A 27318-nucleotide genomic window follows, 5' to 3' on the forward strand; every position below is an offset into this window, starting at 1 on the left:
CATACCATATAAGTTTAAAGCATGCCATTCAATGTTTTCTAGTATACTCACAGGGCTCTGCAACTATCACCTCAATGTAATTATAGAATATAATTTCATCCTTTAAAAGAAATCCTATCAGCAGTCAATCCTCACTCCCATCTCCCACACTCCAATCCTGGTCCTAAGCAACTACTTATCTATTTTCTGTGTCTATAGATTAGACTAATTTTGAACATTTCATATAAATAGAATCACACACATAACGTAATACGTGATCTTTAGTGACTGATGTCGCTCACTTAGCTTAATATTTCCAAGGTTCACTCATGTTATAACATGTATCAGTACTTCATTCTTTTTATTGGCAAATTAATATCCCATTGTATGTAGATACCTTTCATTTATCCATTTATCAACTGATGGACATTTGAATTCTTTCCACTTTTTAGCTACATAAATTATGTTGCTATGAACATTCATATATAAGTTTTTACTAGCAATTTTTATCTTAGTTTATTCTGTCTGATATTAGTACAGCTAATCCAGCTCTCTTTTGGATACAGTCTACATGGTATATCTTTCCCATCCTTTTATTTTCAACTTATTTGTCTTTGAATCTAAAGTGTCTCTCTTATAGACAGCATGTAGTTGAAACTTTTAGTTTTCTGCCAATTTCTGCCTTTTCATTGAAGTGTTTGATCCATTTAATGTAATTATTGACAAGAACTGATTTACTTCTCCCATTTTGCTATTTATTTTCTACATATCAATTTTTGTTTTTCAATTCCTTGATTATGGCCTTCTTTTATGTTAGATATTATCTAGTGCATCATTTCAATTTCCTTGTTATTTCTTTTACCATTTTCTAAAAGTTATTTTCTTAGTGGTTACCTGGGGATTACAACTAACCCTTAATTTATAACAATCTAATTTGAATTAATACCAATTTAATTTCAACACTAGACAACAGCTTCTCTTTGTAGCTCCTTTCCATCTCCAATCCTTTGTAATATTATTTTCATACAAATTATATCTTTACGTACATGACATGCCTATCAATAAAGATCTACAAATATTGCTTTATGTAGTTGTTTTTTTAAGTCAAATAGGGGAAAAAGTTATAAACAAAAACACATTTATACTCTTTTATTGTTACCTATATATTTAAAGTACTCCCTGTTTACCTGTAGTTTCACTTCCTACAGCTTCAGTTACTTGTGGTCAACTGTGGTTCCAAAATATTAAACGAAAACTTCCAGAAATAAGTTGGGTGCCGTGGATTAGGCCTGTAATCCTAGCACTTTGGGAGACCGAAGCAAGAGGTTTGCTTGAAGCCAGGAGTTTGAGAATAGCCTGAGCAACAAAACAAGACCCGTCTCTACAAAAAATTTAAAAATTAGCTGGGTGTGGTGGTGCACTGCACACCTCTAGTCCCAGCTACTTAGGAGGTTGAAGCAGATCACTTGAGCCCAGGAGTTTGAGGTTGCAGTGAGCTGTGATGACACCACTGCACTCTAGCCCAGGGAACAGAGTGAGACTGTCTCAAAAAATGAAAAGAAAATTTCCAAAAATAAACAATGTTTTAAATTGTATGCTGTTCTCAGCATGACAAAAATCTCACGTCCTGACCAGGACGTGGATCATTCCTTTGTCTGCTGTATACACTGCCGGCCCATTAGTTACTTAGGAGCCATCTCAGCTATCAGATCGAAAAAGCACAGTATATACCCTTAGGTTCAGTACTACCTGCAGTTTCAGGCATCCACTGAGGGGAGGGTCTTAGAACATATCCCTGAGAATAAGGGGACTACTGTATTCAAACTAGTGCCCTTTATTTCTTCATGTGCGTTCGACTTACTGTCTTATGTCTTTTCATTTGTACCTGAAGAATTTTATTTAGAATTTCTTGTAGGGTAGGGCTGAGACAGTATAGGTGGTGGACTTTGGCTATCTACTTGAGCCACGAGCCGAAGCTTAGGTCTGCTTATAATACTTAACAAAAGCTTTGAAAATGAGTAACATCCAGCTTCAATAGAAGGTAGTTCTGCTTTCTTTAACAGGACCTGGCAACCATCAAGCAGCCCCAGGTGCACCTTCTGGCTCTTTTAATGTTAAAAATCATGACCAAGGGTGGAGATTTAACATGTTCATGAAACACGCAATATATGAAGAAACATGATCACAGGACGGGCAGCTGCCAACAAAACTCCACCTCTACATGCTATGATTTCAATGCTGGTGTCAAACTTTCTCTCTCTACCCTTTAAAAGTGCCCCAGCCCTTTATTTGCAAAGCCAGCTTGGTTGCTCCTTAACTAGCACTGTCTCCCTTTTGTTGGAGCAAAAGCCACCCCCCATAAAGCCTTGCCCATATAAATTCCTTTTTTGGTCTCATGTGAATTTCTGTTGCCTCAAGGACCAAGAACTGTGAGCTCAGTAACAGGGCTATGAGACACAAATTGTTTTTGTTTTGGGCATATCTTAACTTTCCATTTTTTGAAGGATCCTTTTACTGGTTTTAGGATAGAATTCCTGTTTGTTTTTCCTTTAGCACTCTGAATATGTCACCTCACTTACTGCTTTCAGGAGTCTCTGTTTTTTTTGAGACAGAGTCTTGCTTTGTTGCCCAGGCTAGAGTGAGTGCCATGGCGTCAGCCTAGCTCACAGCAACCTCAAACTCCTGGGCTCAAGCAATCCTGCTGCCTCAGCCTCCAAGTAGCTGGGACTACAGGCATGCGCCACCATGCCCGGCTAATTTTTTCTATATATATTCGTTGGCCAATTAATTTCTTTCTATTTATAGTAGAGACGGGGGTCTCGCTCTTGCTCAGGCTGGTTTCGAACTCCTGACCTCAAGCAATCTGCCCGCCTCGGCCTCCCAGAGTGCTAGGATTACAGGCTTGAGCTACGGCGCCCGGCCTATGATTCTCTTTTGATAGTTTAATTGTGCTATTGTCTAGGTGTGGATCTCTTTGAGACTCCTGGTTGTGTAGATTAATGTTTTTCGTGATTTTTGGAAAGTTTTTGGCTATTATTTCTTCAAATATTCTTTGCTTCTCTTTCTTTCTCCTTTTGGAACTTCCATTACATGCATTTTACACATAGGATGGTGTCCCATACATCTCTGAGGCTGTTATTTTTTTAATACGTCCTATCTTTTTAACAATATTACCTGTTTGGTGAGACATAATTCTCATATTTCTCTTTAGTTCTTTAGACATGGTTTCCATTGGTTCTTTGAACATATTTTAAGTCTTTAAAAGTAACTCTGAGCCTGTCAAAGTGGCTAATACCAGTAATCCTAGCACTCTGAGGCCAAGGCAGGAGGATCACTTGAGCTCAGGAGTTTGAGACCAGCCTGAGAAAGAGCGAGACTCCGTCTCTACCAAAAACAGAAAAAATCAGCTAGGTGTGGTGGCGTGCATCTGTAGGATTGCTTGAGCTCAGGAGTTTGATGTTGCAGTGAACTATGATGATGCCCCTGCACTCTGTCTACAAACAAACAAACAAAAGTAACTCCAATGTCCAGGCTTTCTCAGAAGTTTCTTTCTTTTTTTCTTTTTTATAAAAAGATGTAACAATTTTATTTTTATTGTAAATAAATAATTTATAATTGTATAAATTTATGGGGTACAAAGTGATGTCATCATTTATGAATACAAGGTGGAATATTTAAATCAAACTGGTTAACATATCCATCACCTCAAATAACATTTTTGTGGTAAGAACATTTGAAATTTACTGTCTTAGCAATTTTGAAATGTATAATACTCTAGTATTAATACATTTACCACGCTGTGCAATAGAACTCAAAAAAGAACAAAACATTCTTCCTAAGATTTAGTACCCCTTGACCATCATTTTAAAGTTTTAAATGAGACAAAATATCACTTTCAAAATAGCATCAACAGTGGGTGTATTTAACCATATTTAGCTCATAATAGAGCAAATGGGTGAACAGAGTAATTCATTGCCCTAAATGTTTGACAAACTGCTAACAGAGAAAGGCAGAGGAACACTGTCTTATAAGAATTAGAACCGAGGGGCTCCATAATCATCAGGCATCCCTTCAATATTGTATCTATGGTTAGAAATGTACATGATTTCTATCTAAATGTAGGAACTCCAGGGATTTTCCGGATTCTTCGTTTAAGGTCTTGGTCAACTGTGGCCACAATGTAACACTTGTGCTGAGTTACTCTCTGTACTAAGCAGTCATCTGTATAGGTTCCTTTGTGTGTGCACGGTAATCGGTTAAATCTTGGATCCTTGGCAATCCTGAGGGCCACTGGATACTTCTGCCCCAATTTCTCAATTTCAGCCATTACACAGTCAGTTATACAAGGAATACACTTGGCATACAGAGAGTCCATCATTGACTGTACTAAGTCCAGTTTGGCTTTAATGGAAAAGTTGATAAAGTTGGTATCAACCAAGATGTGGTACGGTGGGCCCAGCTGGGTATTATATTGGAAGATAAGCAGGAAGGGTGTTGGGGGATTCTCTTTCCTTCAGTGTGCTGGGATCCTTCTTTTCTTTCTTTTTAGGTTTTAATCTGTCCTTTTCTTTAAGCCTCTGATCTCTGAGACTAAGCATTTGCTTCATGATCGCATACTTCCTTGTTCTGTTTTGCTTCCCCATGCTCACGCCATACCAGAAGTTTCTATTTACTGCTTTCTTCCCCTCTCCCCGGGGTTATGGGCTATATACTTTGTTTCTTTGCATATTTTGTAATTTTTGTTGAAAACTGCACATTTTAAACTTGATAACTCAAGAAATCAGATACTCCCCATCCCTGGATTTGTAATAGAGGGAATGGCCTGGGGGAAAAAAAACGGCAAAAGATGTTTTCTGTTTCTTTAAAACTTCCCCCACTCTTTTTGGAAACTGAGGTCTGCATCCCTGCTTCAGACAGGTGGTTGGGAGGGGCAGGGGAACATCTTTTGTTCTTTGTGTTACAGGAGATGGCTCAGCTGAACTGCAGGCCAGCAGAGGGCTGGGTGGGCCTCCCAGGTTGGCAGAGGTCACAGGCTTTGTCTTCAGCAGAGATGAGACAGATTAGAATCATTAACTGTAGTCCAATGACAATAGCCTAGAACTGAGGGCCTCCTTTAAAAGCTTTGTATTTCTGCTCAAGTACAGGAATTTGGATTTTGAGAGGATAGTGTATCATTTTCCTCCCTTGGCTGCTCAAAACACTTGTTCTCCTCCTTCTGATGAGGCCTCCAGGACAGTGCTGAGCTACACAGTAACAGATTTGTTGCTGCTGTTTGTTTGTTTAGGAACTTCCTTAATTCATTCTGTGAAGTCTGTAATCTTTGTTATATGTGGTCAGTGAAGTCTCTACTTGGTTAGTTTAGTGGCCAATTAATAATTTGAAGAGATTTAAATTAAAGATTTAAAGATACTCCTTCAAATGCCTTGAACCTTGGTCTTTGCTGTAAGGCTGTATGTGCTGGGATGTGCCTTCAGTGTTCGGGCAGGCAGCTTAAAATCCTGCCTTAGTCTTCAGTCGTCAGCCACTGCTTACACAGAGCCTCAAGGTCAGTTCTTTCTTGGACATAGGTGTAGCTCTGTCCATGAATGTGGCCACCTAGATCCCTAGGGATACGTTTGAGCTTTTAAAAGCTCCTTAAGAACTTACATACCACAGCTTTTCTATTTAAGTTTTTGGGCAGCTTCTTGTTTGCCCCAACTGCTGTCATCCCCTCAAGGCAGCTATGATGTTAACACACTGACTGCCACACTAGAAAAAAAATTTTTTCCCTGGGGCCACAGTGTTTTATTATGAAAATAGAATAAAAATTTCAAAAACAGGCCGGGCGCGGTGGCTCACGCCTGTAATCCTAGCACTCTGGGAGGCCGAGGCGGGCGGATTGCTCAAGGTCAGGAGTTCGAAACCAAGCCTGAGCAAGAGCGAGACCTCGTCTCTACTATAAATAAATAAAAAAGAAATTAACTGGCCAACTAATATACATAGAAAAAATTAGCCGGGCATGGTGGTGCATGCCTGTAGTCCCAGCTACTCGGGAGGCTGAGGCAGGAGGATCACTTGAGCCCAGGAGTCTGAGGTTGCTGTGAGCTAGGCTGACGCCATGGCACTCACTCTAGCCTGGGCAACAAAGTGAGACTCTGTCTCAAAAAAAAAAAAAAAAAAAAAAAAAAAAAATTTCAAAAACAAAACAATCCTTTCTAATGAAAAATTTGTTATTTTTTATTGTTTTCTGTGCGTGAGTTATATGCAACTCACATGGCGCCAGAATCAATTTTTATACTGCACGCCAACTGAGTTGTGTGTGATTCAAGACAGACTTACTGAATTTATTTCAGCAAATTAAGTCTTCATATGCTTCATGAGGCCCAGGGCTCAAAACTAGAATGACTTAAATACCACTCACATGGCAGTTAATGTGTTAAACAATTGCTTTGATGGTTCATTCGCAAATGTCCCAAGGGACCAGGCTGTTCACACTGAACAAGCTCTGAGTCAAGTCAATAAAGAAAAGACGTTTGGCCATTTCTAAAGAACTTCCAAACAGGTCAAATAATGATATTTTTCCGGGAATAGTGCTTTTGGGAAGCTCCAGACCATTCCACCTCCTTCAGGGGCTGTTAGGCTGCTGCATTTCACCATAGCTGCAGGGTTCTTGGTGTACAAAGCTATCACACAGCTGGACAGAGGGTTGGGAACAGGGCAAGTTAAAAATACCACAAACCTGTGACCACCCAAATAAGTAACTGAGGCAAACATCTCATTCAATGGAGGTTTATTAAGCCCGTGTTAAGGACACACCCAGGAAAAAACATGAAACGAACAGCTGACAAAGCTGAGGTTGTTTCTTTTTCTCTGAAGGGAAATCTGGAAGTATTCAGCATTTAAAGGCATACAGAAAGAGCAGCGGTAGTGAGACAGTGGTTCCATTCTTGTGAGACCCAGGAAAATCTACACTTTACATAAGATAAGGTAAATATTATAAGAGAAAAAGAGAGTGAAGGAAGCATCAATTATGTAGATGTCCCTGGGTAGGTGGAAAAATATCTGATTCTGTCTTGTCTCTGTTCTGTTACCTGTAAAGATAAACTTGCAACTCATTGTTAGTTTGGAATCAAACAAACTTTAGTTTTAGGAGCTAGACATAGCCTGTGGATCTAAATTTACAATCTGCACAGCCTTGCTCATGGGGGCCCACTATGAAATTGCCTGAATGATCTGTGGGTCCCGTTGGCCTTTACCTTCCCCTTTGCATAAGGAGTTGGGGGGGAACCTTGAGGTTTTTAATTTTCTTTTTCACTTACTATATAGCAATTTTCTGAGACCCGAAAATATAGACAATTTTCTGAGATTCTGAAATATAGCCAGTTGTCTCAAAGAAAAGTTCTTTGGATTTTTGCAAGTCTGTGGTTAATTTCCAGAATTCTGAGAAAGTTGGTTTTGACAGTGTTTAACCAGTTTTCTCATTGCTTTTATGGGGAAATAGATTTTCTGAGGTCTTTACTCCACCAATCTCCTGCTGAGAGTAAGAGATTCTACGTATTTTATTCTATTTTAAGCATTTTATTCATTTTGATGTTGTTATGAATAGAATTGTTTTCTTAATTTCATCTTTGGATTGTTCATCACAAGTGCATAAGAACACAATTGATTTTTGTATACTGATATTGTATTCTGTAACCTACTGAATTTGTTTATTAGTTCTAAGCGTTCTTTACTGGATTCTCTAGGATTTCAATATACAAGATCATATCATTGGTGTTAGGTTTACTTAGAATAGGAACCTGAAAAATATCATAAAGCCTGTGAAACAAAAGTCGCAAAAGAGTATGGAGAGTACAAGGTTGTAAATCTTTTTTTTTTTTTTTTTGAGACAGAGTCTCGCTTTGTTGCCCAGGCTAGAGTGAGTGCCATGGTGTCAGCCTAGCTCACAGCAACCTCAAACTCCTGGGCTCAAGCGATCCTGCTGCCTCAGCCTCCTGAGTAGCTGGGACTATGGGCATGCGCCACCATGCCTGGCTTATTTTTTCTGTATATATTAGTTGGCCAATTAATTTCTTTGTATTTATAGTAGAGACGGGGTCTCGCTCTTGCTCAAACTGGTTTCGAACTCCTGACCTCGAGCAATCTGCCCACCTCGGCCTCCCAGAGTGCTAGGATTACAGGCGTGAGCCACCACGCCCGGCCTTAAGTCTAACTTTGACCACAAGCAGCTGCAGCTACACTGGCATTCCTATCCCCCGATAAGGACGAAGCTACTCCCTCCCCTATCTCTGCAGGTGTTGCTCATTCCCCCAGGAAAAACTCTCTATAAAACCCAAGGCTTTCCCCTCCCTCTTGGTGGACACTTTTTCACCTTCACCCATCTGCACCAAGATGCTCAAAATAAACAGCATTTTGTCGCACATGAACCTTTGTGTGTGTCTCTCTCTTGGCTCTGGACCTAATAATTGGCAAACAGAGATAGTTTTAATTCTTCCATTTAAGAAGAGGAATTTTCTAGATGTGTTTTATACCTTTTTCTTGTCTAATTTCCCTGGCTAGAACCTCTAGTCCAATATTAAACTGAAGTAGCAAGAGCAGACACCCCTGTCTTGTTCCTGATCTTGGGGTAAAGCTTTCAGCCTTATGACATTAAGATGCTAGCTGTGTGTTGTAGACGTCCTTCATCAGGGTGAGTGAGCCAACATCTCACATCTTGCCTCCCTGCACAAGTGCAGTGCTACTGCCTTCACCTAAGTCACGTATGCCTCATTTCTCCTGGGGGATGCAGAGAAGAGACCTTGAAGTGGAAAGAAGTACTCCCTCCTCTTCTGCTTGTTCTTCACCTGTCTCATATATGTCTCTAATCCAGAACAGGCTACATGGCTTTGTTCCTGTTTTGCCTGTCAACTAGCCTCCTAGCCTCCCAGCCTCCAGTCTGCATGGTGGTCTACCCTCAACATCATTTTTTCCATTCCTCAATGCTACTAATAAAGAAAATTAATTATATCTTTCTCACTTAAAACCTGCTACAGAATTCCCATTTCCTGCAAGATAGAGCACGCACCTTAGTCTGGCCTCCAGCCTTGCCCCTCTAGCTGCCTCTTATGCTTACCTACAGGTACCAACTACAGTGGGTGACCCCACACCCCCAGAAGCAGCCATTTTTCTCCATTTCCATGTCTTTGAATACATACATTGTTTTCTTCCAGAGTACACTTTTATAGTTAATAAAATGCAGCTTACTGTAATCCTAGCACTCTGGGAGGCCAAGGCAGGTGGATTGCTCAAGGTCAAGAGTTTGAAACCAGCCTGAGCAAGAGTGAGACCCTGTTTCTACTATAAATAGAAAGAAATTAATTGGCCAACTAATATATATAGGAAAAATTAGCCGGGCATGGTGGCACATGCCTGTAGTCCCAGCTACTCAGGAGGCTGAGGCAGGAGGATTGCTTGAGCCTAGGAGTTTCAGGTTGCTGTGAGCTAGGCTGACGCCACAACACCCACTCTAGCCTGGGCAATAAAGCGAGACTCTGTCTCAAAAAAAAAAACACCCAATAAATAAATAAATAAAATGTAGCTTAGATCCCCCTGTGTTGAAGGCTCTCTGAGGCACTTTAGTGGCTCCCATAGCATTCCCTTCAAATATCTGACAGCACTCTAATTACTAGAATTCTGAGGCATACTGTGCTGACTAGGCTATGGAAGGGCCATTCAATGTTCATGACTGGCTATTAAGATCTAGATACTACTAAGTGCCAAACATCCTGTAGTCCTTCAGTATCTGGTGGCTGGATTAGCACCAGGAATGAAAAACAGGAGGATAGAAAGATATTACTTTCATTATAAAAGGATATGAGTCAGTAACATTCTCTTAAGTCCTTAAAATAGAGCCTAAAGAATACTTCTTATAAATCTGTAAGTTCTAAGTTGCTCTAAAATTCCTCAATAATTCACTTCTCAAAACTGTGCCAGAAATAGCTTCTAGAAAGAACATCAGTAACCTAGGAGAATACAGTAGTTAACAGGCCAAACTGAATTAAGATTATTTGATCCTGAGTTCAGATTTCTTTGTAATCTCTATTTCTTTCAGTTCCAGGCCTACTTCTTCTGCCTTACACCTGTACCAACCTCAAATGACGTAACCATTCCACTCTAATATCAGGCCAAGGCTTACCTGAGCCGAGATGCCAACGAGCAGCAGCCACTTTTGGTTTTCGTTGGTCTGATAGTGAATTATCTGGTACCCTGCCAGGCTAGCATGTCTGTCAAACATCTTCACGGGCTGGGAGTCACCCTCCATACTCCAGTGGTAGACTGTGGTCTCAGTTACCAAGGCAACAATGTTCACAGAAACCCATTTCCAGAAAATCACCTCTTCTGCCATAGTGTGAGCCTTCATTTTACTCTTCATCTCAATATTAAAGATTTGAAGTGTCTTCCCAGCTAGAGAAAGACAGATTAAAAATCTGAACACAAGTTCTTAATCTCTTAATTTGGAATCCTTTTACTATTACTTTAAGTTGTACTACTTAAAGCTAATCTGATGAACAGGGAAAAGCTGCTTGAGCAGTAATTAACCACACTTCAATGTCTACATATTGAGAAAAGCCTCGTATGCGTCAGATTCTTCCTCAGCAGAATGTAAAAATGTGTGAATATTTATAGAATTTATGAACAACAATCAGAAATTAATTCTACTGAACAAGTCTCAAGAAAAACCATTTTAGATTGGTTTCTTCTCATTTTAAAATACTTTTCTGGATAAGTCAGCAAAAACATAAGACATCCTTTCTCTGTGTGATGTCTCTAACTTTTAGGAGAGACAAAATCATCCCTTGACATTAAACCCACTTCTCCATATACCAGGGTTACCTGGTATTCTAGATCAGTGTCATTAAATAGAATCTTCTGCAATGTTGGAAATATTCTATATGAGCATCCATTACAGTAGACACTAGCTATATGTGGCCATCAAGCATTTAAAATATACCTAGCAAGACATTTCAGAAACTGAACTTTTACTTTTATCTAACTTTAATTAATTTAAATTTAAACAGCACCACATGGCTAATATCCAGTACAATAGCACAATTCTAGAGAAAAGGCTTTGGCATCCATCCTCTGAAAAGAGACTCATATTGTTTCCACCAGAAGCAAGAAGCTTAATTCTGATTTTGGAATCTATGCAAAACTTAGAGCCAACATGAAATATTAGCATATTTTTCCCCACGAAGATGGGGAACAAGGCAAAGATTATTTCTCAGACACTTCTTTTTGACACTACACTGGATAACACAGCTATTATGAGAAGGCAAGAAAAGTAAAATGCATAAGGATCAAAAAAAGAAGTAAATCTGTTTTTATTCACAGACAACATAATTATTTACAAAGAAAATATTCAGAAATCCACAAATCTAAAATGAACTATTAGAACTAATAGGTGATTATAGCAATGTTGCAGGATACAGAGTCAATATATAAATAAATTAATTTTGAGATGCTAGCAGCCATTTGGAAATAAAATATAAAAAAGAATTTATACCACCACCAAAAACATTTAGAAATAAATTTACACAAGTTAGCCTCTACACAATAAACTATAAAACATGCCTGAAGGAAATTAAAGGCCTAAATAAAAGAAGGGGCATACCATGTTCATGGATCAGAACATTTAAGATCACTAAGATGTCATTTTCCCAAACTGAGCTATAGGTTCAATGCAATCCCAATCAAAATCCTAGCATCTTTTCTTCTGGTAGAAAATAAACTGATGATAAAATAAATATGGAAATTCAAAGGACAGAGAATAGCCATAACAATTTTGGAAAACAGCAAAGTTGGAAGACTTATAATACCTGACTTCATCACACAGAAGTGGAAACCTAAAAAGAAAGAAAAAAAAAATACCTGACTTCAAGACATTAAAAGCTATAGAATCTATGTTATCATCATAAGGATAGACATAAGGATTAATAAAACAGAAGAGAGTCCAGAAATAGCTACATGCACTTACAATCAAATGATTTGACAAAAGTGCTCCAAAAAACACAATTGGCTCAAACACATTTTTACAGAAATAGAAATATTCATCCTAAAATTCATATGGAATCCCAGAGGACCTTAATAGCCAAAATAATCTTGAAAAAGATGAACAAAATTGGAGATCTCATATTACCTGATTTTAAAACTTACTACAAAGCTATAGTAAGCAAAACAGTATGGTAATGGCATAAAGACATACAGATCAATGGAACAGAATAGAGAACCCATGAATAAACCCTCACAGATATAATCAAATGATTTTTGACAAGGGTACCAAGACCATTCAATGGGGGAAAAGGATACTTTCAACAAATAATTCTGGAGAAACTGGATAGCCACCTGCAAAAGAATGAAACTGGACCCTTACCTTACACCATACACAAAAATGAACTCAAAATGGATGAAAGACTTAAAGATAAAAACTAAAACTATAAAACAGTGGAGAAGCTTCATGACACTGGATTTGGCAGTCACTTTTTTTGGATATGACAACAGAAGCATAGGCAACATGCAAAAAATAAACAAAAGGGACTGCATCAAAGGACACAAAAGAATGAAAAGGTAACTCACAGAATGGGAGAAAATACAGGCATACCTCGCTTTATTGCGTGCCGCAGATTGCATTTTTTCACAATTTGAAGGTTTGTGGGCACCCCAGCATCAAGCAAGTCTACTGGCATCATTTTTCTAACAGCATGTGTTCACATTGTGTCTCTAGTGACATTTTGTTAACTATCACAATATTTCAAACTTTTTCATTATATCTGTTATGCTCACCTGTGATCCCTGATCTTTCAGGTTACTATTGTTATTTTAGTGCACCACAAACTATTAGGGACCGACTTTCCACAGCCCCACCGGACAGAAAAGCAGAGACATCGAGGATGCAATCACACAAGAGGAGGTTTATTTTCTCTAGTGGGGCTAGCCAGGGTCCAAGCCCCAGAGCACTAACGCAGTGGCCACTCTTGCAGGCAAGGACCCTGACTGGGGTTGCAGCGTGCCTTTTATTTTTATGGTGCATACGCTATGCATTGGCTGATCACGCGTGGATCATGCATTGACCTTTAACATGATTGGTTGGCTGGTAGCCCCACTATATAGGGGTTCAAACAATGCAAAGTTGAGTTTCCAGAAGCGACGTCTCGGTCAGCCTTCCCAGATGTTGCTTCCGGCTTCACTGGGGGCGCGGGGCCTTGCAGGTGTGCAATGACTCAACCCCTCACATTCCCCCCTTTAGAAGCTGGTCGAGCGCTTTTGCTCATCTCTTGGGTCTCTTAAAGGTTTCATGTCTGTGCTATCTGACTAGAGTTTTTGATACTGCTGCTGCAACACTAAAAGCTGTACTGTATTAACTCTTTCTTTTATAAAGGTTATTATCTTGTTTAATAATTTTTAGACCCATGTAAGGTCATGGGGTTGGTGGGGGTTCAGGGCGGTAAGTATAGCTGTAGGTCTCTATCTTAAAAATATTAGACTCACAACAACTAACCTCTACCGTGAACCGTCCATGTTTGTCATTTAGTTTAATCTTTAGATGCCACAACCCCAGTCTAAGTCTGTGTCAGCAGTCCTGGGCTGTTGCCGCCACGCAGCTCAGTCTGGTCTTTAGAGGATTCTTCGGGTCTGCAGTTGCTTTTTATTGGTCCTGGCACTGCTCTTGGTCTTTTTATTAGCACGTCTCACGTGGGAGTGGTGTATTTAGGTCACTATTTTATCAACCTTAAGAGCAGTGGGGGTAACAAGAATAATTTGATAGGGGCCCTTCCACCTCGGCTCGAGGGTTCTGCTGTTATGCCGTTTCACCCACACCCAGTCTCTTGGCTGGTGTGGGTGAAACAGGTGTCCAGCACCCTCTTTCTCAGGCCGGTAGATAGCACGGAGGGCTGGCCATACTTGACTGTGGACACGTTGCAGAGCCTGCACCGCTTGTAACACTTTTTTGGGATGTCCCGGAAGAGCGTCAGGGCTCATCCTAGGAACTACAGGAGGGGGTGTGCCGTACATGATTTTAAAAGGGGTTAAACCCAAGTGATAAGGGGTGTTCCAGGCTCGGAACAGGGTGAAGGGAAGGAGGGTCACCCAGTCTCCGCCAGTCTCTAGGGACAATTTAGTCAGGGTCTCTTTTATTGTTCTATTTATTCACTCTACCCGCCCAGAGCTCTGGGGGTTATATGCACAATGTAATTTTTAATTTATCTCTATAGCCTGGGCTAGCCCTTGACTAATATGACTGACAAACGCAGGTCTATTATTTGATCTTATCTCTTTTGGCAGTCTATACCTGGGGACTATTTCTTCTAATATTTTCTTAGCTACTGTCAAAACTGGTTTTTTTTCTTTTGTAGGGAAGGCCTTGACTTATCTGGAGAACATATTTATCATGACTAGCAAATATTGTTATCTCTATTTTCCGGGCTTTACTTTTGTGAAGTCTATTTTTCAAAATAGTCTTGGCTCCCTCCCCCTTTCTCTCGTACCTGCATGGGTCCCTCTGGTCTTTCCCGGCTGTATGACCTGACAGACTTGGCAGCCTCTGACAATGTTATCTGCAACCCGTCCTTGTGACTTGAACCTGAGTTGAGCAGTGTCCAGCAGCTGTAGCATTTTTCTTCTTCTCTAGATGCATGGTCTGGTGTAGGTGTTCCAACAGGTGGCGTCTTAAGGTCTCTGGCACTATTAGGCGATGCCCTTTGTCTGGAAACTAGCCATTCTCGCCTTGTGTTGCATGCAACTGTTCTGTAACCCAGGCTTTGTAAGTCTCTCTGGGCCATCTGGGTTTCAGCCAGGATCTCAAGGCAGTCATGCTCAGGCGTGGCTGAATTGGGGCCCGGCAGAAGTGTGGCCGGATTCAAGGCGACAGGTGTTTGGAACTCAATGCGGGGGGCGTCCAACAGAAGCCCCTGGTAGTGTGTCAGCCTCAGGACCCGCTCCATGGCGTGTGGGGTGGTGATCTGCAGCCACTGCCCTGGGATGAGCTCATTAGCGTCTTTGACCAACAGGGTTGTGGCTGTAATGATTCGCAAGCACGCTGGCCACCCCGCCGCCATTGGATCTAGTTTTTTTTTTTTCTTGACAAGTACACTACTGGTCTCTTTCAGGGTCCTAGGGCCTGTGTAAGTACCCCCTTGGCTATTCCCCTCTTCTCGACTATGAACAGGTGAAACTCTTTTGTAGGATCAGGGAGTGCTAGGGCTGGGGCTTCTAGCATGGCTGCCCTCAGGGCCTGAAAAGCGTCTTTTATTTGCACAGTCTACTCTCATGCTCGCCCCGCCTTATACTCTTTATATAGAGGTAGAGCCTTTTAGTCCTTACCGCCCGGTTTCTTTACCGGCAACAGGGGGGTGTTCCAGGCCGACTGGCATTTCTGGAGAATCCCACTGTCCAGGAGCCTCCAAATGTGGGGCGTAACTCCCACTCTGGCTTCCTGGGACATGGGGTATTGTCTGACTCGGGCTGGCTCGGCTCCGGGTTTTAACTCAATGTAAAGAGGCGGCCGGTGTTTTGCCCATCCTGTGCCCCTGTCTCAGCCCACACCATGGGAAATTCACAGAGCCATTGCTCTATGCCTTCCTCTCTGCTTTTTATGGGATGGTATAGTCTATATTAATCTGCCTGTGTCAGGGTCAGGATCTGAGTGACCCAGGGCTGTTGATGAGATTGCTTTTATTATCAGTTATTATTACTCTCTCTTTTTCAAAATGAATTTGAGCCTTAAGCTTGGTAAGGATGTCTCTTCCCAGTAGCAGCGTAGGGCACTCAGGGATGACCATAAAGGCATGACTCACTTGTCTTGAACCCAAATCTAATCTCCTCCGTGTGGTCCATCGATATAGTTTGGCTCCTGTTGCCCCCTGCACTCAACTGGTTTTACTGGACAATTTTCCTGTGTCTTTCGTTAGTACTGAATGTTCTGCTCCTGTATCTATGAGGAAGCTGACTGGATTCCCCTCTACTTGCAAAGTTACCCTAGGTTCGGGGAGGGGGACTGAACCCCATCTTCCCTATTCATCTGTCACTTGTCTGCAACCATGACTTTTTTAGGACCTCTAAGTTTTCACCCCCCCCCCTTTTTGGGGGGCACTCTCGGGCCTAATGCCCATGCTCCTTGCAATTGGCACATTGATTTTTGCCTAGCCTCTCCCGCTGGGGCCTTTCCCTTTCTTCTGACCCTATCTGCCCCCCTCTTGTGGCGGCTAGCAGGATTTTAGCTATTTTTTTGTTTGCTTTATGTGCTTTTCTAGCTTGGAATTTCCTATCTTCTATCCCGATCCTCTCTAACCTCTCTTCTGGCATATTTTTATTGTTATAGACCTTTTCTGCCACTTTTAATAGGTCTTGCAGAGTCTTTTTGCCTAATCTATTTATTCTCTTCACCTTGCGCCTGATGTCTGGGGCTGCCTGATTAACAAAAGCCATCATAACAGCGGCTTGCTCTCTTTCATAGTGGGATCTATGGGGGTGTACTGCCGGAAGGCCTCTATGATTTTCTAAGTATGCTTCCGGGCTCTCCTCCGGCCCCTGACGAACATTTTTTATCTTGGCCAAATTGTTCGGCTTTCGAGCCGCCATATGGAGACCAGCCATCAGAGTCTGGCGGTAGACCCGGAGACGCTCTCTACCTTCAGCGTCATTGTAGTCTCAAAGCAGCCGTTCAAGGGGGAAGATCTGATTAATGGTCCGAGGATTCGTGGTAGGTCTGCCATCTTTACCCGGGACCAGCTTCCGCGCCTCCCCCTGAATTCTTTTTTTTTCCCTCCGTTGTGAAAAGCACCTTAAATAACTGCTGGCAATCATCTTAGGTAGGCTGATGAGTAAAAAGAACAGAGTCTAAAAAATTAATTAGGTCTCTCAGATTCTTGGAGAAGTTCGAGTTTTGAGATTTTTAATTAGAAAGATTACTGGTAGAGAAGGGCCAATATTGGAATGTCTGTGCTCTGTCCTCCCCCAGGGGTCCCAGTGCCCTCAGAGGGAGCGCCTTTACGGGCTCCAGATCTGGGGCCCGGCCAGTCCGCTGTCTGGTCCCATAGGCCCCGCTGCCGGTGGTCCCGCGTCCTCCTGGGCCGGGGGAGCTGCAGAGGCTGCCCCGGGGTTATAGGGTAGAGGTGTGTTCCATTCGAGACCTGTCAGGTCTGGGTAGAGATTGGAGTCCGGTAACACTGGTGTCCTAATGGACCTCGGACTCCGTGCTCCCCCCTTTCTAACTTCTTTAACTGCCAGAACTTCCGCCTTTCCCCTCGGGGCGGGTAGGAGGGCCTTCAGCCAGGGTGGCGGGTCTCGAACCAAGTCTTGCCAGACCACAATATAGGAGATCTGATCAGGGTGGCCGTGGTGGCCAAATATCACCCCATTTACCTTTTCGATCAAGGAGGCATCAAACGAGCCCTCCCTGGGCCACCCCACTCCAAATGTGGGCCACTCGGCCTCACAAAGGGTAACAAACTTTCCTTCCTTGACCTCCAGGGACAGGTTGTGTGCCCTTGCCCTGACATCCCTAAAATGGCTCACCAGGATGGACAACGGCGTTGTTAGAGCCTGTCCCATGGCTAGTCAATAATAGGCAGATGTGCAAACTGATATTCCGCAGTTGGAGCACTGGGGACAAGGATCTGAATCCCTAGCCTTTCACACTCCCTACGGAGGTAACAGCCGTGCCCCTCTCGCACTAGCCACTCCTGGCACGGGTGGCAGGAGATACACTGTGTGCTGCCAGCCCATGCAGGGGAATACTCAGCTGGAGGTTTTAATCGCCCCTGCGGATCTTTTTGTGGGTCCTCTGATTCTATGGCCCCAGCCCGAAAACCCATGCAACCCTGATGGGTTCTCGGGCTGAAACCATAGAACCCAGAGACTCTAACAAGCCAACAGGAGATGTCACACTCACTCACACACACACAGAAAGCCGGCGACAAACAAAGCAGACAACAGACAAGTGGACAGTGAGTTAAACAGACAACCTAACCTGGTCCGGACCTATTCCCCGGTCTCTTCCTGACCGAGCCCTTGGCTACAAGGTCAGCTCTGGAGTCCCAACGGGGCCAGAGGACGACTCCGCCTGGCTCCGACTGGCGACCCACCAGCGCGTCCGCCTAGGTCCTGTGCCGGCGTCCTGATCCGGGCTCCTGCAAGGGGATTCCGCATCCCTTACCCAACACCACACCTGGCTAGTCCAGGGGTGGATTTTCACACTCCTCCCTCAGCCCTGAATTCTACCCGGTAGTCTGTGGGGAAGGCAAATCCTGGACGAGCCCCCAAATGTTAGGGACCGACCTTTCACAGCCCTACCGGACAGAAAAGCAGAGACATCAAGGATGCAATCACACAAGAGGAGGTTTATTTTCTGGCTAGCCAGGGTCCAAGCCCCAGAACACCAACGCAGTGGCCACTCTTGCAGGCAAGGACCCCGACCGGGGTTGCAGCATGCCTTTTATTTTTATGGTGCATACGCTATGCAGTGGCTGATCACGCGTGGATCATGCATTGACCTTTAACATGATTGGTTGGCTGGTAGCCCCACTATATAGGGGTTCAAACAATGCAAAGTTGAGTTTCCAGAAGCGACGCCTCGGTCAGCCTTCCCGGATGTTGCTTCCGGCTTCACTGGGGGCGCGGGGCCTTGCAGGTGTGCAATGACTCAACCCCTCACATTCACACTCATATAAGACAGTGAACACAATTGATAAATGTTGTATGTGTGATCTGACTTCTCTACCAACTGGCCACTGACTCACCCCCCTCCCTCTCCTGGGGCCTCCCTACTCCCTGATACACAAAAACATTGAAATTAGGCCAATTAATAACCCTACGATAGCCTCTAAGTGTTGAAATGAAAGGAACAGTCACATGTCCCTCACTTAAAATCAAAAGCTAGAAATGATAAGGCTTAGTGAGGAGGGCATGTCAAAAGTTGAGACAGGCTGAAAGCTGGGCTTCTTGCACTAAACAGCCAAATTGTGAATGCAAAAGAAAAGTTCTTGAAGGAAATTAAAAGAGCTACTCCTGTGAACATGAACACATGAATGGTAAGAAAGCAAAACAGCCTTATTGCTGATGTAGAGAAAAATTTCTGGAAAAGAGTCACCATTCTAGGTGGCATTAGGAACATTTATGGGCCAGGCGCGGTGGCTCACGCCTGTAATCCTAGCACTCTCGGAGGCCAAGGCAAGGCGGGCAGATCACTCAAGGTCAGGAGTTCGAAACCAGCCTGAGCAAGAGCGAGACCCCATCTCTACTAAAAATAGAAAGAAATTAATTGGCCAACTAAAAATATATACAGAAAAAATGAGCCGGGCATGGTGGCGCATGCCTGTAGTCCCAGCTACTTGGGAGGCTGAGGCAGAAGGATTGCTTGAGCACAGGAGTTTGAGGTTGCTGTGACCTAGGCTGATGCCACGGCACTCACTCTAGCCCGGGCAACAGAGTGAGACTCTGTCTCAAAAAAAAAAAGAACATTCACGATTCATGGGAGGTTAACATTAATAGGAGTTTGGAAGAAGTGGATTCTAACCCCCGTGGATGAAACTGAAAAGTTCGAGACTTCACTGGAGGAATGTATCTTGCTCTTGCTTTGTAAACCTATCTTGTCCTTTCTCAATAAACTTTGTTTCATGCTTGCCTTGCTATAAATTACAAAAAAAAAAAAAAAAGTAGTGCAGGATTTGTATACCGAATGCACAAAACATCACTGAAAGAAATTAAAAACCTAAACATAGAGACGTTAAGTGACTGGAAGATTTAATATGGTCAAGATAGCAATTCTTGCCAAATTGATCGATAAATTCAATGTAATCCCTATCAAAATCCCAGCAGGCTTTTTGTAGAAATTCACAAACTGAACTTAAAAATGTATGTGGAAATTCAAAGGATCTAGTTTCAAAAACTATTTTTTAAAATACAAAGTTAGAATACCAACACTATTAATTTCAAACTTACTACAGAGCCACACCAATCAGGAAATCAAGTAACTGGCATTAAGATGGCACACAGATCAATGGAAGAGAATTGGGAGTCCAAAAATAAACCTTATTTATGCTCTATTAATTTTCTTTTCTTTTCTTTTCTTTTCTTTTCTTTGAGATAGGGTCTCACTTTGTTGCCCAGGCTAGAGTGAGTGCCATGGCATCAACCTAGCTCACAGCAACCTCAAACTCCTGGGTTCAAGCAATCCTCCTGCCTCAGCCTCCAGAGTAGCTGGGACTACAGGCATGCACCACCATGCCCGGCTAATTTTTTCTATATATATTAGTTGGCCAATTAATTTCTTTCTATTTATAGTAGAGACGTGGTCTCGCTCTTGCTCAGGTTGGTTTTGAACTCCTGACCTTGAGCAATCCGCCCACCTCGGCCTCCCAGAGTGCTAGGATTACAGGCGTGAACCTTGCCCAGCCCATGGTCTATTAATTTTCACCAAAGGTGCCAAGATAAGGTGAAGGACAGTCTTTTCAATAAACAGTGCTGGGACAATTAAATAGATATGCCCTACCTACCCCAACCCTCCCCCCTCCAAAAAAAACAAAGAAAAAAGGACTTACATCCATACCTCACACCAGATACAAAAATTAACTCAAAAAGGACCACAGACCTAAATGTGAGAATTAAAACTATAAAACCACCAGAAGGAAATACAGAAAATCATCATGATCTTGGGTTAGGCTAAGCACTCTTAGCTATGAGTCCAGCGATTTGTACTATAAAGATCTGAGATCTCCCTATGGCCAGAAGATTGTAGTGAAAATGGCATAAAGCCTTAAAATGATACCTCTTTGGTGTCAGAGCCTCACATTTCTCTACATAAAAGAAAACAGCACACAACACTGTTATAGTTGAAGTGAATCATGGATACTGAGAAAGGAACAACAACAAAAGGAGCAGCGCCTGCCGTCTGGAAGTAGGCCGGCGCCCTCCAAATCATCCAACCAAAGCACAAATCCTATAAAAGGTTCTTCCTAACACCCTCTTACTGAGTCACTCCCCAGGTTCCTATGGTGTGTGTCCTCTCTCACTACAACCAGAAAACACCAGCCTCAGGTAAGGGCCCTCTGAGACCATGATAAAGCGACATAGCAGGCTGCTTCAGAATTCTGTCTATGCACGGAAGAAACAAGATTACTGTGCAACCCACAAACACCAACACTCCTCTCTCTCAGCTAAAATGAGTGACTGCTAACTCTTTACCAACTACAGCTTTATCCTCAGGCCAGTCCTCCCTCCCTTATAGGTAAGATTTATTGAGATACCCAATCACAAAGTTACTCCCACTTTCTTTTCTTTTTTTTGAGACAGAGTCTCGCTTTGTTGCCTGGGCTAGAGTGAGTGCCGTAGCGTCAGCCTCGCTCACAGCAACCTCAAACTCCTGGGCTCAAGCAATCCTCCTGCCTCAGCCTCCCAAGTAGCTGGGACTACAGGCATGTGCCACCATGCCCGGCTAATTTTTTCTATATATATTAGTTGGCCAATTAATTTCTTTCTATTTTTAGTAGAGATGGTGTCTCGCTCTTGCTCAGGCTGGTGTCGAACTCCTGACCTTGGGCAATCTGCCCACCTTGGCCTCCCAGAGTACTAGGATTACAGGCGTGAGCCACCACGGACCTGGCCAACTCCCACTTTCTGCAGACATTTTGGCTGGAATGCAAACCTGTATGGGCACACCTCAGAAATACTGCGCTTTGGTTCCAGACCACTACAATAAAGCAAGTCACATGAATATTTTGGTTTCCCAGGGCATATACAAGTCATGTTTATACTATATTGTTGTGAGGGGTCGAGACATTGCACACCTGCAAGGCCCACACCCCCAGTGAAGCCGAACCAACATCCGGCTTCTGGAAACTGTTGCTTGCTTGCCATGGAAACCGTTGCTTGCTTGCTTGATTGCGCCAACTTTGCATTGTTCAGACCCCTGTATAGTGGGGCTGCCAGCCAACCAATCATGTTAAAGGTCAATGCATGATCCACGCGTGATCAGCCACTGCATAGCGTATGCACCATAGGGATAAAAGGCACGCTGCAACCCCAGTCGGGGTCCTTGCCTGCAAGAGTGACCACTGCGTTGGGTGCTCTGGGGCTTGGACCCTGGCTAGCCAGAAAATAAACCTCCACTTGTGTAATTGCATCCTTGATGTCTCTGCTTTTCTGTCCGGTGGGGCTATAAAAGGTCGGTCCCTAACATCCTCTCACTGATGTGTTTCATGAGGGGAAAACCTCTGGGCTTGTGTCCCAGGATGACTGGAGCACCACCGTGGCAGGCCCTCGGCAAGGGAGCCACACAGCTCACCCGGGGAACATGCACGCACAGTGCTATCAGGCATCCCTAGACACATTAGGACAAGGTCCTGGGCACTCACCTCTCTGTGTGTCTGGCACTATGGGTGATATTAATGAAAGGGACAGCCTTGAAAAAAATAACAGGAAAATCCCTAACCCCCCACTTTCCCCAGTAACAGTTAAAGGTCAATCCTATGTGCTCTCTCATGAACAAGTACCCTGCAGGAGTTCTGTTTTGCACAACTTCTGGAAAGAGCTAAATGTACGGAAGAGAGATGTAAATCTCTCTCCAAAATTGTTTTTTTAAGAATCTGCTTGTATAGAGTTCCTGAGTAAAGAGCAAGACAACAAGCTCCATGCCTCAACCATATCTTGAGGACACAGTCACATCTCCCGTGATAATCCCTTCTCGAAGGAAGGTAGGAAACCAAGTCTTGGACTTTAACATGCTTGTAGTTTTTGTTCTCTATCTGCTGCCGCTTTTATTATCAACTGACAGCCATCATTATTTTTTTCCCTCTTTGTTCCCCTTAAAATCAGCGAGCCACTTGGCCTTGCTGCTGGCACCCTTCTCTTTCTTTGGGATGCCACACCATCTACCTGCGCTCTTCCCCCTGCCTTCTCTCCCTCTCTCCTCTAAGAAGGATAAAATAAATTTTACTTTTATATCTTAATCTCTGCCTGAGAAATCTTTCTCCACCTGCACTGTGAGCACCTACTAGCCTTCCTACCCTAACAGTTACAAAGGAGCTCTGGTGCTCAGGGGTCTCTTATTAGGAGACACCAGACATAGCTTTTGCCAAAACTTTCAGAATTAAGTTGAATACGATTGATGACACCTGTCTAATATATAAGGCAACAAAGCAATTAAGTGAGGTGAAATTCCTTTGTGACAATCCCATCAGGTTTCGCTTTCAGAGCTATCACCTTAGAGGCTGGATTCACGATGGCACCCTCTGCAGAGATGGGCTATCTGATTGGTGCCATTGAGTCGCTCATGCCAATGATCACTACCTGCGCTTGCTCACCAACTTTCTCTCAGACACATATGAACTTGTCGGATTCCATGGTCAGTGTACTGAATCCAATGTTGGCTGGATTAATTCCAAGGTTTTGGAGCTAAAGAGAAAAGAAGCATCTGATTAAATTAAGTCCCCCCCCCAAAAAATAGATTAGCTCTAGCCTCAGAAATAGGAGGAAAAGGTAAACAAGAGTTCAGAAAAAAGTTAGCACTAGGTAAACATTCAAGGCCAATGCTAGCTTGCCTTTCTACACCTTCAACAGATCCAGCCAGCAGACCAACAGAAGCCTGTGAGTCAACTCTCAAGGGGCTACAAACCAACAGGGGTGACAAGACATATGCAATAAATAAGGATAACACCAGGGAGTGTGAAAGATGACACAAGTGATACAGATAGGAAGAGAAGAGCTGGGAGAGCCCACAGAAGACCACCACCAGAGAAGGCGTCACAGATAAGCCCATCAGTGAGAAGAGCTTCAGCAGGATGGAAGTCTTGCAGAGGAGAAGGCAAGGAGAGGGAGGGACAGGGAGAAAATGTAGAAACTGGTTTCTCTAAAAGGCAAACAAGAACAAAGAACTAGCCAACAGTTTTTGCTTAAACACTTTCCTAGATATCATCAAGTCTGTCTAAATCTGATTTAAATGAATTTCTAAGTCAGTGTGAATACTTCCTAGTGAGTCTGAGGTTACTAAAAAAGTCAGTAGGTTTAGCACATCATCCAAGGTAGACAGACTGTTTCTGCCGTGGCCTGTTTGCAGGACGAGGGATGAACACAAAACATAAAAGAAAGACACAGACACACACACAGACAGTACAAGACTCCAGTGCCCAATGCACTGGTCAGTTTATTTTTATACTACAAAAAAATCAAAGTTATTTCCTTATATGTGACCACCCAGGCATTACAGCAATGGCCATAAATTCCGGAACACGTAGCCTATGGACACAGATGTCCCCTGACTCAAGGTTTCCACATGGTTGCTCTAGGTGCCAGGCATAGATCACAGAATGAGATTAGTAAGGTTGGGCAAAGCAGCTACAGTTCCTCTAGGCTGGACCCCGGCAGCTTGTCTTAGGTTATTCCTCCCTGAGGAATCTTAACCATCATTGACTAACCACCCATCTTATGGGGCTAAGCAGCAATCCTAGGAACAATGTGTTTATGGTGTGGCCTCCAGACCCCCACTACTGTGGGGGTCTGGGCAGCTCTTGCTTACTTGCAGAAACTCAGGTCCTTTGTTATGCCTCTAGGTAGCAACTTTGTTTGTCACAAGGACCCTGTCCAGAACACATTACTCTCAAATGCTCTGGGCAGAGCACATATATTACTCACTAAATTTAATTCTTAAACCAGGAAAGTATAATGTCAGTCCTCAACAGTTTCTATTTGCATAAACTGAAACCAGGTACCTTTCTCAAAGGCCACCTTAAACATAGTGCCTACCAGGGGTCCTCAAACTTTTTAAACAGGGGGCCAGTTCACTGTCCCTCAGACCATTGGAGGGCCGTTGGAGAGTGCGGCGCACATTCCACACGTGCGCACTGTGGGCCTGGGATGAGTCGGCTGCTAAGCAGGACAGGTAGCGGTGGCAAAAACACCCGGCAGGCAGGATAAATGTCCTCGGCGGGCCACATGTGGCCCGAGGGCCATAGTTTGAGAACCCCTGGAGACTGAATAAAGTCCTGTTAAAGGGATTTGGCATCCACAAATTTTAGGTCTAGAGACAGTTTTCACTTTTCAAGATAAGTGATAATGCATATGTGAAATGCACTTACTGAGCACATATTCTCCCAGGGTTTCACAAAAACCCCGAGACAACATGAAATGCATAACATTAGCGCGTGGTGCATGTCTGTAGTCCTAGCTACTCAAGAGGCTGAGGTAGGAGGATTGCTTGAGGCGAGAAGTTTGAGGTTGCTGTGAGCTAGGCTGATGCCACTGCACTACTAGTCCAGGTGACAGAGTGAGACTCTGTCTCAAAAAAAAAAGTTTACTACCCCTATAAAGAACCATGCTTATTTCTATAAATTCCCTTACCCCAACCTATCTACAGGTGCCTTTATTTTTATTTTTTACCCCAAAAAATAATTTGGGCTGAAATTAAGTCAAAAGGAAATCTCACTACTGAAGGAATACCCACCCAACTATAGCCCTTTCAACCTTGAATTTACATTATTTACATTAACTGTCCCAGAGGATCAAGAAGTAAAAACAGGCTGGGCGTGGTGGTTCACGCCTATAATCCTAGCACTCAGGAGTTCGAAACCAGCCTGAGCAAGAGCGAGACCGTTACTACTATAAATAGAAGGAAATTAATTGGCCAACGAATATATATAGAAAAAATTAGCCGGGCATGGTGGTGCATGCCTGTAGTCCCAGCTACTCAGGAGGCTGAGGCATGAGGATTGCTTGAGCCCAGGAGTTTGAGGTTGCTGTGAGCTAGGCTGACACCACGGCACTCACTCTAGCCTGGGCAACAAAGTGAGACTCTGTCTCAAAAATAAATAAACAAATAAAAATAAAAATAAAAGAAGTAAAAACAATCAGCTACAAAGACCTCTCCTTCAAAGAAGTTACAGGCAGTAAGTAGGAGGCTGTAAATGACCTTGACAGAAAGTAAGTTTTGGGTAGAGAACACGGCATTCCTGTCCTTTGGGAGCAGCACACGTTCTACTGCTCTTTTAGTTACGCTTAAGGGTTATCTTTAGTCGCTCCTTTGAGGAACACACTTTGGAAGAGTACACACCAGATCTATCACTGGTTATCTCCAGAGCATGGGGACCTTTCACTTTTCACTGCGTGTATGTTTATGCTGTTTGAACACACACATTACTCTTGTAATTTGTGAGAAGACACACAGAATATCCTTTCTAATTGATTCACCTACTTACTAACAGTTGAACCTTTTGATCAAGATTAAGGGAGGACTAGGGAGTTATTGTCTAATGGGTACAGAGTGTCACTTGGGAAGATAAGAGGTTCTGGAAATATAGTGGTGATGGTGGCTCAACAATGTGAATGTACTTAATGACTTTGTACACTTAAAAATGATTAAAATGGAAAATTTTATGTTATATATATTTTACCACAATAAAAAAAAGGTTAAGGGAAAATTTAAAAATGAATTATATGCTGGCTGCTATTAGGCTGGGCTAAAGACCAAAATCAATCACACACAATCAGAACACATTCAACTATGGGGCATTTTAAAACACACTGAGGCTTTTATAACAGGGGTCTTCATTTGCTAAAAATATCCTGCTTGTTTGTTACTCCAATATCCCTTTTCTCACCATAAAGAACATCCAGGCTAGATGCAATGGCCCATTCCTATAATCCTAGCACTCTGGGAGGCCAAGGCGAGAGGATCGCCTGAGGTCAGGAGACCAGCCTGAGCAAGAGCAAGACCCTGTCTCTACTAAAAATAGAAAAAATTAGCTGGGCATGGTGGTACACACCTGTAGTTCCAGCTACTCGGGAGGCTAAGACAGGAGGATTGCTTGTGGTTGCGGTGAGATAGGCCGATGCCACCGCACTCTAACCTGGGTGACAGAGACTGTCTCAAAAAAAAAAAAAAAAGAATATCCATACACTGATATATCACATATTTTGCGATATCGATGCCCTAGATATGATATTCAAAACGGGACAGTGGAATTCTAGAAGCCTACTGCATTTGAGGTGCCCCCTCTACCAATTCTACATTATCTATCAGACGATTTATGAGACTTTTTTTTTTTAATTTAATTTTTTTTTTTTTTTGAGACAGAGTCTCACTTTGTTGCCCAGGCTAGAGTGAGTGCCATGGCGTCAGCCTAGCTCACAGCAACCTCAAACTCCTGGGCTCAAGCAATCCTTCTGCCTCAGCCTCCCAAGTAGCTGGGACTACAGGCATGTGCCACCATGCCCGGCTAATTTTTTTTTTCTATATATATTAGTTGGCCAATTAATTTCTTTCTACTTATAGTAGAGATGGGGTCTCGCTCAGGCTGGTTTCGAACTCCTGACCTTGAGCAATCCGCCCGCCTCAGC

General features: G+C 43.0%; 1 pseudogene; it reads right to left on the reverse strand.

The window, feature by feature from the left end:
* Positions 1-424: 424 nt before the first annotated feature.
* LOC142863502 (rRNA-processing protein FCF1 homolog pseudogene) lies at positions 425-19244 on the reverse strand (annotated as a pseudogene).
* Positions 19245-27318: the final 8074 nt, after the last annotated feature.

The sequence above is a fragment of the Microcebus murinus genome, chromosome 22 (genome assembly GCF_040939455.1).
Source record: "Microcebus murinus isolate Inina chromosome 22, M.murinus_Inina_mat1.0, whole genome shotgun sequence".
NCBI classification, from domain to species: domain Eukaryota; kingdom Metazoa; phylum Chordata; class Mammalia; order Primates; family Cheirogaleidae; genus Microcebus; species Microcebus murinus.